This window comes from Macadamia integrifolia, unplaced genomic scaffold (genome assembly GCF_013358625.1).
Source record: "Macadamia integrifolia cultivar HAES 741 unplaced genomic scaffold, SCU_Mint_v3 scaffold1125, whole genome shotgun sequence".
NCBI lineage: Eukaryota > Viridiplantae > Streptophyta > Magnoliopsida > Proteales > Proteaceae > Macadamia > Macadamia integrifolia.
In genome coordinates, this window is record NW_024868091.1 from 48,393 (window position 1) to 61,229 (window position 12,837).

Sequence of the window (12,837 nt, forward strand, 5' to 3'; positions counted from 1 at the left end):
CTGCTACTTTGCTAAAGACCAAATCGACCTCTCCTTCTCATAGTCATCCTACTTCTGTGTTGACATCATCTGAAAGGTTAAAATCCCTTATCCCCCTCAATGCCACTTGCAACCCTATCGTCATCCCTCCTTCATTGGACCTCTTTGTGGGCCCCGGCATTGTTGAGACTCACAACTTCCATTTTTGCCCTTCCAGGCCCACCACTCCTATAACACCTTTAGCCCATTCCAACAAGCCTTTAGATCATGGGTCTTCCTCTCCTCAAGCCTAAAATCCCATAACTTATCTGCTTCTCACTGAGTCTACTTTATCGGTTGCGGGTTCGGACCACGACACAGTCCTTTTGGATCCTCCTTCTCTATCCACTTTGGCCTCCTCCCATGCGATGGCCAAGACTTATACTGCAAAAAAAGGAAAAACCTTCTATCCCTATGGCTAAGCACCTGTCGACTACTTCTTTGTGCCCAAATCCCTCCACCTCTCTCGCCCCAAGGTCCTATCAGCGTAGAAGCAGGTCGTGGCATGCCTCTAAGACTCCAGCCTCCTCCTTTAGAGAGCACTTGCCACCTCTTTCCAACCTTGCCTAATGTCTCAATGCCTGGTCTGGAACACTAAGGGTCTAAACTCCCCTCATAAGCATGCGATGGTGAACCGTATCATTAAAGAGCTCCGATCATCCTTTACTACCTTCTGGAATCCCACACCAAAGAATCCTCCTTCCCTCGGATTGCTGCTACTATTGCCCGTTGGTCATTCTTAACCAATCATCACTCCCACCTTAATGGCTATATCTGTTTCATGTGAGATAACTCCAACCTTAATGTTTCCCTCATTTCCTCCTCCAATCAATTCCTTCACCTATCCATTTCTGATTTGGCCTGCAGCACCTCCTTTATGCTCAAACCCATCTATGCTTCTAACTGGCTTGTGGACAAGGATACCCTTTGGTCTGACCTCAAGCAAATTGTCAGCCAAGTTGGTTCCCGACCTTGCGGGATATGTGAAGACTTTAATGTGATCAAATCCAACTATGAGAAGTTGGGAGGAGATTCTCTTGGCATTGCCAATATGGATATTTTTAGTTCTTGCATTAATGACATAGCGGTTAATGACCTTAGATGGTCTATAATCAAATTCTCTTGGAGCAATAAGAGATCTAGAAATTCCCAAATTGCTTGCAAGCTTGATAGAGTTATTCTCAATGAAGCCTAATTCACAGTATTCCCCTCTTCCCATGCCTCCTTTAAAACCCCAGACATCTCTGACCATAGCCCTATCTCTCTCTTGGTCCAGCCCTACAACTCATTTGGCCCTAAACCTTTTAAATTTTTTGATATGTAGATCTCTCATCCTGATTACCCATCCATTGTCTAGGAAGTTTGGTCAAAGTCCGTTCAAACCTTTTCTACCCCTTTAATTGCTTTGGCAAGGAAGCTAAGAAATCTCAAAGATGCTTTTAAAGCTTGGAGTACTAACTCCTATGGGGACATCTCTTCTCAAGTGATTGATTGCTGGAACAAGCTTACCTCCATTTAGATTCAACTGCAATCTGATCATCTTAATCTCCATTTAACTGATGAAGAGAAAGCAAATGCAACAAATCTCTTCATCCTCCTAGCTCAAGAGGAGAGTTTCCTGAGGTAGAAATCCAAAATCAATTGATTCGAGCTAGGAGATTCTAATACGACTTATTTTCATTGTTCAGTTAAGGCTAGAAACAACCTCAACTCTATTATAAGTTGGCAACCTCAGAGGGCAATTTCGTCTTTGAGGTGGATAAAATCAAAGGTGTTGCAATTGACTACTTCACGAACTTATTCAAATTGACCCTTATCCTTGCTTCTGCCATCCCTGTGGGTCTCCATAATAAGTTCATTCTAGTTGATTATGCAAATTTGATCATGGCTATGCCCACTACTGATGAAATTACAACAGTTGTCCACTCTCACAAGGCAAGTAAAGCCCCGGGCCCCAATAGATTTGGAACGGGATTATTTGCCTCTTCTTGGGACATCATCAAGGAGAACCTTATTAAGGCTATCAGAAGCTTCTTTTTCAATCCAAGCCAAATCAAGGGTGTTAGTCATACCTTCCTTTGCCTTATTCCCAAGAAAGAGGGAGCCGATGCTATGACTAACTTCAAGCTAATTATGTTATACAACCTTCTGTACAAGTTCATAGCCAAGATCCTCACCAATAGACTGAAACATGTGGTGGACTCTCTTATGAGTAACAATCAATCGGCCTTCGTCCTTGGGAGAAGCATTAGGGACAATATTATCCTTTGCCATGAGATTATCAAAGGTTTTGATAGAAAATCCCACTCCCATATATCTCTTATGAAGATTGACATCCATAAGGCTTTTAACTCCATCAAATGGGATTATATTATCTCGGTTCTCAACAATATAGGCTTCCCGCCAACCTTCTCCAATTGGATTTATCAATGCATTGCTTCTCCCCACTTTTCTATCTTAGTGAATGGTAGCCCGGATGGGTATTTCTCCTCTTCTGTGGAAATCAGACAGGGCTACCCACTTTCCCCATAAATTTTTTGCCTACTCATGAAAGCTCTCTCTAGAAGCGTTCAAGTGGCTACTGATCAACACCTCATATTGCCTATCCCTAAGTGGAAAGTTGTCAACTTGACTCACCTCGTCTTTGCAGATGATTTGATGATATTCTCTAAAGCATATCCTTCTTCTCTTGAAGCCATAATGCTCTACTTAAACCAATTTGCCACAATGTCTGGGTTGCACATCAAACCTGCAAAGTCTCTCATCTTCTTGGCTGGGATCTTTGACTCCTCCAAAGCTTCCCTTCTTGAGTAGACTGGATTCTCTTTGGGCCTCCTTCCAGTTAAGTACCTTGGGATGCCTCTCATCCCTACTAGGCTCTCGGCTCATCATTGTTCTCATATGCTTGAGCTCATCAAAAGGAGTCTCCAACTATGGCAAGGAAAGCTTCTCTCCTTTGCTGGGCACCTGGAGCATATCAAATATGTCCTCCAAGCATCCTACATCCATTGGTTGGGCATTTATGGGTTTCCAAAGTCCATCATCACCAAGCTTGAATCCATATTAGCCTCTTTCCTTTGCAAAGGATGTGATTGCTCGAGGTTTCTCCATCCTATCAGTTGGGCCACGGTTTGTCTCCCTAAAGGTGAAGGGGGCTTAGGATTGAGACGAATCAAGGATGTTAACTCAGCGGGTATCATCAAACTTGCTTGGAAAATTTTCTAAAAAAAGAAGAGCGTTTGGGTTGACTGGATTTACAAGACCCTTCTTCGTTTTGATTCTTTCTGGATAAAGAAATGCCATCCAGATGCTTCTTGGATTGGGAGAAATATCATTGTCATTCACCCCTCCATCTCTGCAGCCATCTCCACCCAGCTTGGTGATGGGGCTACCACTTTTCTTTGCCTCTCCTGGCATCCAAAAGGGATTCTTCATCATATCATAAGTTCCAGAACTATTTATAGATTCGTTCTGTCCAAACAAGCTCTTGTAGTTGATATATTATTCTCTGGAAATTGATCCCCCCAACTCAATCTATTCCCCAGATCAATGACATTTGGAGCTCCTTGCTGGTCATCTTGGATTCGCAAAGGAATAGACAAGACTCGATCCTTTGGCTGCCCTCCTCTTCCAAGCTCTTCTCTATGAACGCTACTTGGGAGTTTGTCAGAAATCATGGTCAGCCTTCCCCTTAGCACAATCTCATATGGTTTAAGCGTCACATGCCCGCCAAACTTCACGACTTGGAGAGTGTTCACAAACTCATTATCCACTCACTCATTCCTCATTCTCAAAGGCATCCCAGTGGACCCTATGTGCACCCTTTACGGCATGGAAACTGAAACTTTAAACATATCTTCTTTGCCTGCACTGTCTCATCCACCATCTGGAAAGGGATCCTTCGCAAGTGCTGGTCATCCAAGTGAAGAATTCTCCCATTCCATAGAGAATGGATATGGGTCGATATGACTTTTCAGTGAAAATCTATTTGTGATAATGTGGGAAAGCGCACTTTCTGTGTAATCATAAATCATATCTGGATGGAGAGAAATCATAGGAAATGGAACTCCAACTCTCGCCCTTTAGATAAGATTTGGGACTCCATCTACTTTGATGTTAAGGCTTTATCATCTTTTTTCCACTTGTAGTCCCTCCCCTAGAAACTGCCATATTGAAAATTCTTGGAAACTCTCTAGTTCTATCATCGGGAATAGGCCCTCCACTTGATTGTGGGTTTTTGCTCTCTCTCTCCCCCTGCCCTCTTTAAGAGCTGTATACTTTTTTTTGTTTTGGTAATGAAAATCATCCAAAAAAAAAAAAAAAGGAAGACTTCATCAAACTGATTCAACACACAAATGCTTTCTCTTGTAACAATTTTTTATAATGCTTTCCTGTTACAAGGTCCCAAGAGACTAGAGAGGCAATCCTAGCTGTTTGTGGCCCGATGATCTTACTTCTCAGACAAAAAATGACATGGAAGGTTAAGACCTTCACCATTTCACAGGAATTCTTGGAGACCCAACAGTTTGAACTAATATTTGAGAGAGAAAAAAATTGCTTATATTAAGGGAGCCACTGCTGCCTCCAGTATAAATTACACACATTTCCAGTATATCTTCATAGAAACAGGTTCTTAACATAAAAAAAATACAAACAGGTTGCTCCTGGAGTATGTGTATTCCTCCATAAATCAATGTATGAAATTACCTATGATAGAATTGAGATGAGCTCCCATGAAACTAGGATGAGGCATTTCTAGTTTCAAGGGGTTAATTTTGAATTTCCCCCCTCCTCCAGGAAAATGGTGGAAGAGAAGCGAAAAGTATAGTAAAGCCAAATAAGTATAAAAATCCAATGACCAGCCAATCTATGGGCCAAGCACAGATGCATTCCATGTGCTTTGCAGTCTTGATCAGCTGTTTCTTGTCAACGTCAGTCTTTTCTCGCACAGTTCTTTACTCTCTGACAAAAACTCAAACAAGATAGCTCTTTTCCACTCCTTTACGACCATGTTTTCTTCTTGGATTAGCACCAATCATGCAGGAGAAGGCATTGACAAGCTGTTGATCCTCTATATTTATTAGAATATTTGCAGCATATGGGTCAGCAAGGAGGAGCTTTGCCACAAGATATCCTTGCAATAGACCATGTCTGCAAAAGGTGTGCCTGTTTCCCAATGAACTTTGCACTTTTCGTGTCATAATATTCATGCCACTTGTCTCTTGATATCCACCCCTCTGCAATCTCAACAGCTTTTGTAGCTATTTCTGATCTATTCATCTTTATACATGCCACTGTGAGCTGCAACAGGTTTCTCAACTGTTATTTCATGAATAACTCCCTATCTACAAACACTTACACAATGTCATGAGAAAAAGAAAAAGATAGCAAAATATCCAGAGGTTCTACGTGTAGAACTGAAAAGATACTATTAATGTACAATGTATGAGCAGTGCAAGATGATATTGCTGGCAGATCAAATTGCCTAGGACTTAATTTTCCATGGAGAGAGAAATATAGCAAGCTTCCATAACAAAACAATAAAATCAGTCCTAGTTACTTCTAAGATGTTTAATGTTTGTTATCCATGAAGCAAATGTACTCAGTGGTCCAGCAACTTAGGCTAGTCCATTGTAGTGCCAATAAAAGTCATACAATTCATATTTTTGCAAATTCACAGGTAGCACAAAAATTTCATCTGATTAAATCTCTGAAAGTTCCTATAATTGTCTACTGCAGGAAAAGTTCTCTTTTCACTCCAAACATAAGCTGATATTTTAGATGAATTTAGGGAGAAAGATGAGATAATAATGTGTAGTTTCCCAAAGCTTCTATAGTTTTTTGAACATGGTTGTTGACAAAATTAAAGTCAGACAAACAAGGAAATTGTGAAAAGGAAACAAACCTGCCATAGCAAAGTTGGCCATGAACCTCCATTGTGGTAGGACCAAGGCCTGCATTATAGACAACAAAATGGGGATAAGCACTTGCCAGATTCATGGGGATAGTATGCATATTAGTATTACAACTATTAAGCAAAAGATTTACGTGTTTTTGGGGTCACTGCCTGTGATAATCCACCATTCCTGATCTTCAAGAGCTGGATAACATATCTTAAATGGCATATCTACCACCAAATCTGCCCATTTGGCTTCAACTAGATCTAATATGGCGTGCGATTGATCCACTGTTGCAAGAATGCTAACAATAGACCACAAATTTCCGAGAGAGCAAAAAAGGAAATCCATGTGAGCAGGCTGCAGATTTCCAATCAAATAGCCTCCTTTATTGGGCATCCATTCCACTAGCCATGGAGGAATCTGATCAGGGTAGATGTTGAACTTGTTGACGACATCATACGCATACTCTTCTGTTTTGTAGCGATAGATTTCATTGAGTTTTCTCATGTCAACCCAATAATACTCCCTTATATGGAACGATAATGCCACCAGATGATTGTTCAGTGCTCGTAGAAGGTTAGCTGACCCATCCTCCGGGGCAAGCATCTCACGTGTACAAAGTAGTGCTGAATAAAATAGTGACTGCAAGAGCATACAATGTCTTTCACAATATTAAACTAGTTCTCAAATGTGCAACCAAGATATTATAGTTTTAGTAAAAAAGTGCAGGTGCATAAATCATCATATCTATGTAGACATATTCCAAAAGCTCACCACTTGTGTTAGGCAGATGTTTGCATAGTCTAATGGATGTGAAGAGAAATCGTTAGATTGCCTTCCCCTCTTCAGGACGTTGGATGAGAATAGTCTCTTTCTTTGTTGACCTTCTACTATTCTGAAATAGCATTCACATTCAACTATGATATATCATATTTAACATGTCCACTACCTTATTCAACTTCCCACCCTGGCAGAAGGAAAAGAAAAGAAAGTGCCATAGTCTTCTTTGTAAAGTACAAAACAACACTTGCAATATAGATTTGTCAACTAACAGCTAGATAAATGACAAAGGCTAATTCACTACTTATTATATGGGCTGAATTTACCTTAAAACAGTTGATAGCATCCTAGCTTGTCGAGAAAATTGTCTAATCAGTGCTCAAGACACCTGGGTAACACTAAAATAATATGTGAAATTAGCTTCTACCCCCTCCCACCCCCCCCCCCCAAAAAAAGAAAAAAAGAAAAAAAAAGTGAACGTAGGATTCAATCCCAAGACCTGGCAATAAACCTCCACAGTCCTTAACAACTACACTAGCTAATTCTGAAATTAGCTTATGTAGCTAGCTATGTTATAATATGAACATGTATTAAACATAAATAATTCCATGCATTTAAATTTTCATCTTTGTGTAGCAAAAAAAAATATGTAATGAGTGATATCAAGAAATAGAGGGAGATTTTTTTCCCACTAAGTGAAACTTTCTTGTTAAATGGATGGGTTAAATGGAATACTCGATGCAAAATGAGGGAACTGATTCAGATGGTTGTGGATTCTACCTAAATTTCTAGAGGGTGGCTATGAATTCCCATGCGGCGGTCTATCATGCAAGGACCATCTGTCACTAGCAATGTTGGAAACATATCAAAACCATCCGCAAGACAGCTTCAAAATCATCTTAATTCCAGTTTGCACGTCAACTCTCTCTTGTACTAAAAGATCTCCAGAGCATTTTCCATATGCTCGTAAAAGTATAATCCACCATAGGCCTAAAATAAAATTTGTTAGGCATAATTAGTGCAGGCAGACAGAGGCAAGGAAATATTGTTATATAGAGAAACCTCCAAAAAAATTCACGAAAATTCAAATGATACTATTTAGGAAAAACAAAGTACCTGATTTTATTTACTTACTAGAATCAACTAGTGCCACACGGCCGATTGCCGCCTCTCCAAAATCAGGATCCAAGATATCTTCCATTGTAGAGTCATCACCCTCAGGAGGAACAGTTCGTACCTTGAAACTAGCTGGCATCAGCCCTTGACCGGGACTATGACAGTCCATTGTTTTTTCCCAGCTCTGTCAAAACAATTATAGTTATTTAGAAAAGAGAACTGGGTATGATGGAAGACAAGTTTGGTCTTGGTCAATATCAGAAATGAAGCTAAGGAAGGTTGAGCAGAGGGTTAAGTTGGGAGAGATTAAAAGGGATATTCACATGGATGGTTTAAAGTTTGCAGCTGGTCCAAAGCAGGTTTCCTTGATGAAGCTTACAAGTTTCTTGCATTGTTTCTCGAAATTGATTTGGTTTAGGATGGTTTTCATGGCTAATCATTTACGGTAGGCATATAGGATGGTTGATTCTTGGGCTTGGACTATGACTTCTACAAGAGTCCACTGGACGAAGAAATTAAATATAACAGATTAATGATTATAGCAAATTTCAGGTGAATAAAGAAATTAAATAAACTTATTATATCACAGTAAAGCAACCAAATTGAAACAATCTCAATAACAATTAGCTTAAAAAGTAGAAAACAACCAACAAAATGGCAGCAAATGACCATCAGCACCAAAACAAGAACTCCAAGGAACCAGGAACTCCATTCAACATTCACTAACTTCTCAAAATCACCGTAACTATAATAAAAAAGATGTTCCAACTGACAATAGGAATCCCCAAATATAAAGAATTGAAGACTTTTAACTAATTACACATAATCAAACAATAAAAATAAATTCTGCACATTTCAGTTAAGATAATATCAAGCCCCTCTACATGGTTTCAGAAACTTCTTTAGATGCCTGGACCTCTGCTATTGCATAGTTCCCCAATATTAGATAGGAATGGGCTACAGATACTCTTATGTACAATGGTGTATAGAAGATGATGCTCCCCCTTCACAATGTTAGTAGACTAGTCAACTACAAAATTGTGTGGATGTAAGCTTCCCTTGGTTAAACGTATTACTTTCAAACACCATGCAGTCCAAGTACCAGATACATACTTGGGAGGTGTTGGGAAGATGAAGTTCCAGTCTATTTCCATTAGTCCAGCTAATACACTAGCATTTGACCTCCTATGTAATTCTCTTAAGGGCACGATGGTAGGTTCAGAAGAAGAATACAAAAAAGGATCTTCTTTTCTTTAAGATATTGGAAACATCACATTAGAACCAACAATCCATAGTTTAAGATACAAGACATATAAGAATTCAGTTTTGGAAATTCTTAATAATGTGCCTACACTTGCTGGGCCCTAGGGATTTTCTAGATGGGGCATAAGAACATCCAAATATTAGGGCAGACTTCGGATTAGCCAAGGACCAAAAATCATGACAAATCTATCCTTGTAATTAACACAAAAGTTATCAGAAGACTTCAGATTTTTAACCGTTAGAATCCTGTCCACCTGATGGATTTTATTTATAGAACTAAGCTTATGTACTTAATTTCTACCTCTGTAGGATCCTATCCACCACCTGAGGACTCATATTTTGAGAAGTAAGCTTGTCCAAACAATATAAATTTGTATTCTATCCAATCTAGAAGTAGGCCTGGAATTTTTAATGGTTAGAATTGATGATGTTTATAAAAGCTCTTTCGCTGTCTAATTAGTGAGTTGAAACCAATTTCCAATCTATGTGCTTGCCAAGCATTTGGACAGTCTAGAAATGTGGCTAACCCTACTTGTGACATATTCCCCTTTGATCAAATATAGAAGCCTAGAATGCCAAAACTTGACTCTGCAAATTGCATCAACCTCCAAAACTTACGACCATAACCATTCCCTTTAAACACTCAACTATAAAGACGGTTATAGCATTTGTTGCAGAAATCTAGATAGCATGCAGATAGCATGTTAGAATTCTCTAAGAACAATCATCATTATGTTTGTACAAGATAATATTGATAATTATAGTGAATGTACAATGCCTTTGAACATTGTTCCAAGAACAAAGATTACTCTACATCAAAATGATATATTATCCAAAGAAAAAAAAGTACCCCAGATGTGCTTGAGTGTCGTGCCTGGAAGGATTACTTGCAACTGAAGTGTGTGAAGGATGAAATTCTGAATAATGTCATATTCACCTTTAAAAGAAATGCTATTCCAGAAGGAATGAAATCACGGATGAAGACTTGATCATAATTCAGAACATTGGAATTGCTTGGGTCTTGTGTAGCAATTGTTCCAATGGGACTGTTACAATAATAAATAACGGATTCCCGTAAAGTATTCCATGCCTCATCCTCAATGGAGTTGAAATAAACTTTATGTGAACTATGTTTGATTGTTCCAATTTCACCATTAGGTGTCAAAGTATCCTCCTCATTTTTTGATTGTTGAAGTTCCCCATGATCTAGAGATTGTGGCCCATTTACCACACCATTAATGGGATTAGATTTCTGTGCAGTATCCACAAACAAGGTGCCATTTCCATCTTCTGCAGTTATCCCACTAATACTTTCAGGCCGTTGACATTGGCAACACAGTAACTATGATCGACCAAACATCATATTTCCATGACAAGCATCACCTATCCCTGAATGCAACTGACCTTCAAGCAACCTCATATCACTCTAGAACAATTTAGTGATTCCATATACCCTGAACATGCCCTTTTCTTTCTACATTGTACATGCAATTTAAAATTAAGTGTGGAGTTTGGTTTGCTAGGAAATGGATCAGAAAATACAAGGTTAGGTACTGTGCTGGACAAAACTTGCAACACTGCTTTTGAAGTGCCCATTGACATTATATAACTAAAATTTGATTGATTGCAATCAGATTGATGTTATCAAGGCCGGACGGATCTGAGGCTTCACCTAACGGTTGTTTATTTAAAATACCTACAAAGAACATCTCAAGTCAAATTAAAAAGTTTATACTGATATACTAATGCACAAAACTCTTTTGGTCAGTAGAGTAAACCAATTCTATAGAAAAAAACATAATGATTGAATTCAGTTTCAAAGTTCCAATATTGCATACATAAAACTAGTGAACAGACAAATTAATCTAAGCGTACTTCAAAATTAATGCAAAAAATTCAATCTTTTCTAGCCAACGAGAAGCTTAAGACTAAACAAAGATTCAGCCGAGTAAATGGGAAGAGAAAACAAAACAAAAAATCATAGAAATCACCAATCATTCACATGCATATGAGCCACCTGATGCAGAACTACGGTCAGATTTCTTGAATAAACTGCAATTACTACAAACTACTCAAATCTCAAAAAGCCCACCATTTTAATTAATTAAAAACTTACAAAATAAAATTAACAAAAAATGAAAAAAAGAACTCGCACGGTTAACATCAGAAGGAATTTGATCATAAAATTGCATTCAATAAGAAGCAACAAGGACAAATAATGGTCACCGCATGTTCCTCAGGCCACCGAAGAATAAGAAGATTCCCAGATTATCGGAGAGAGACACATTATATTTCAGCAGAAACGGAGATAGACACATTAAATTGCAGTAAATCAGGAGAGTTGAAAGAACATAAATGTGATCCACTCACAGTTCTCGCGCTTCTTAAGACGATTTCAAAGAGGAAGAACTTAATTCAAGTGGTCTTTTTCTCTAGTTTTCTCATATAGACCAGATACTATCCCATCAGTTCATCATATTAAAAACTGAAAACAAAAAAAGAAACCCACAGAGATCCACACATAAAAAGGATAAAATCAAGGAGATATCGTATCTCAATCGTTGGTTTATTCGGATCTGAAAAGGAGAAGAACGAGAGATATATATTGATTATTGATAGAGAATACCAACAAAATGTTTAAAAAAAGAAAAAAAAGAGGTCGTTATTGTAACTTGTAACGTTGTGTTTCGTTTTTAACTGTAAACAGCTTTTTCTTTGTATCGTGTCGCAGGCATAACCAAGTAATCTAACGCCAAAGCCCACAAGTTTGTGGGCTACCGCGAGACCTGTAGATCACAATTCAAGTCAGTATCATGAATCTGGTTCCTTTGCCCTTTTAGTCACATGTCTCTGGGGTTTCCAAGATCGGTGAATCGAATCGGGAATCGTACCCAATTTGTCTTGGATTTAGTTTGGATCGATTCTGATTTCTGCCCTTTTGAAGTGAAATATTCATATTAAGATTCCCTTGAATGCCGATTCTAAGGTTCTTGGAATCAGAATCGGTAGGACCGACTCTTGTTTTAGAAACCTTCCAATGGAAAAGAAAAAGAATCCAGCTTGCTTGGTTGTCTGATCCCTACAACCAAACAGAGTAAGTGAAATTACCACTCACCCTTTATGAAATCAAAAATCTCATGAGTATTGATGCATCCACATGCGCACTCATTGGTTATGTGTTGGTACATGGCCACGGAACCAAGTAACGATCTCTCTTAAACATTCTTTGCACAATATTTTCCCCAACCCTATTTATTCTAAAGGAGTACACTTATACTTACACGTGGAAAAAAAATACTATTGTTCTTTTACTTTCTTTTAAGATTTTTTTTTTCTAAAAGAAAATGTTCTATTTATTTTGTAATAAAATTATACGAAGCACAATATAAGTAAGGAAAAATCTAGTTTGGCTTCTCTCTTCAATTGCCTCTCAACTCAGTCCATCCTAATCTATATGCACATTCAAGTTCCCTTTATTTGCTATATCTATTGGAATGGTATTGAAGATGCTGACCACTTTTTCTTTTGTGATTTCACTGCCTCCATTTGGAGGTGAGTTCTGCAATGTTGTTAGCCTACCATGAGAAGAGTCCTCCCTCTTCAAAGTGAATGGATCTAGATTGACATAATGTTCGGAGGTAGTTTAATTTATTTGTGATACAACCAACAAACTAGCTTTTTGTGTTTCCATCAATCATATTCAGATGGAGTGATTTGTGGTCCATGTTATAGTCACATAATGGAGGAGTGTTGGGCAGTC

General features: G+C 38.5%; 1 pseudogene; it reads right to left on the reverse strand.

Annotated features, from left to right (window-relative positions):
- Positions 1-4,555: 4,555 nt before the first annotated feature.
- Positions 4,556-11,706, reverse strand: LOC122062812 (annotated as a pseudogene).
- Positions 11,707-12,837: the final 1,131 nt, after the last annotated feature.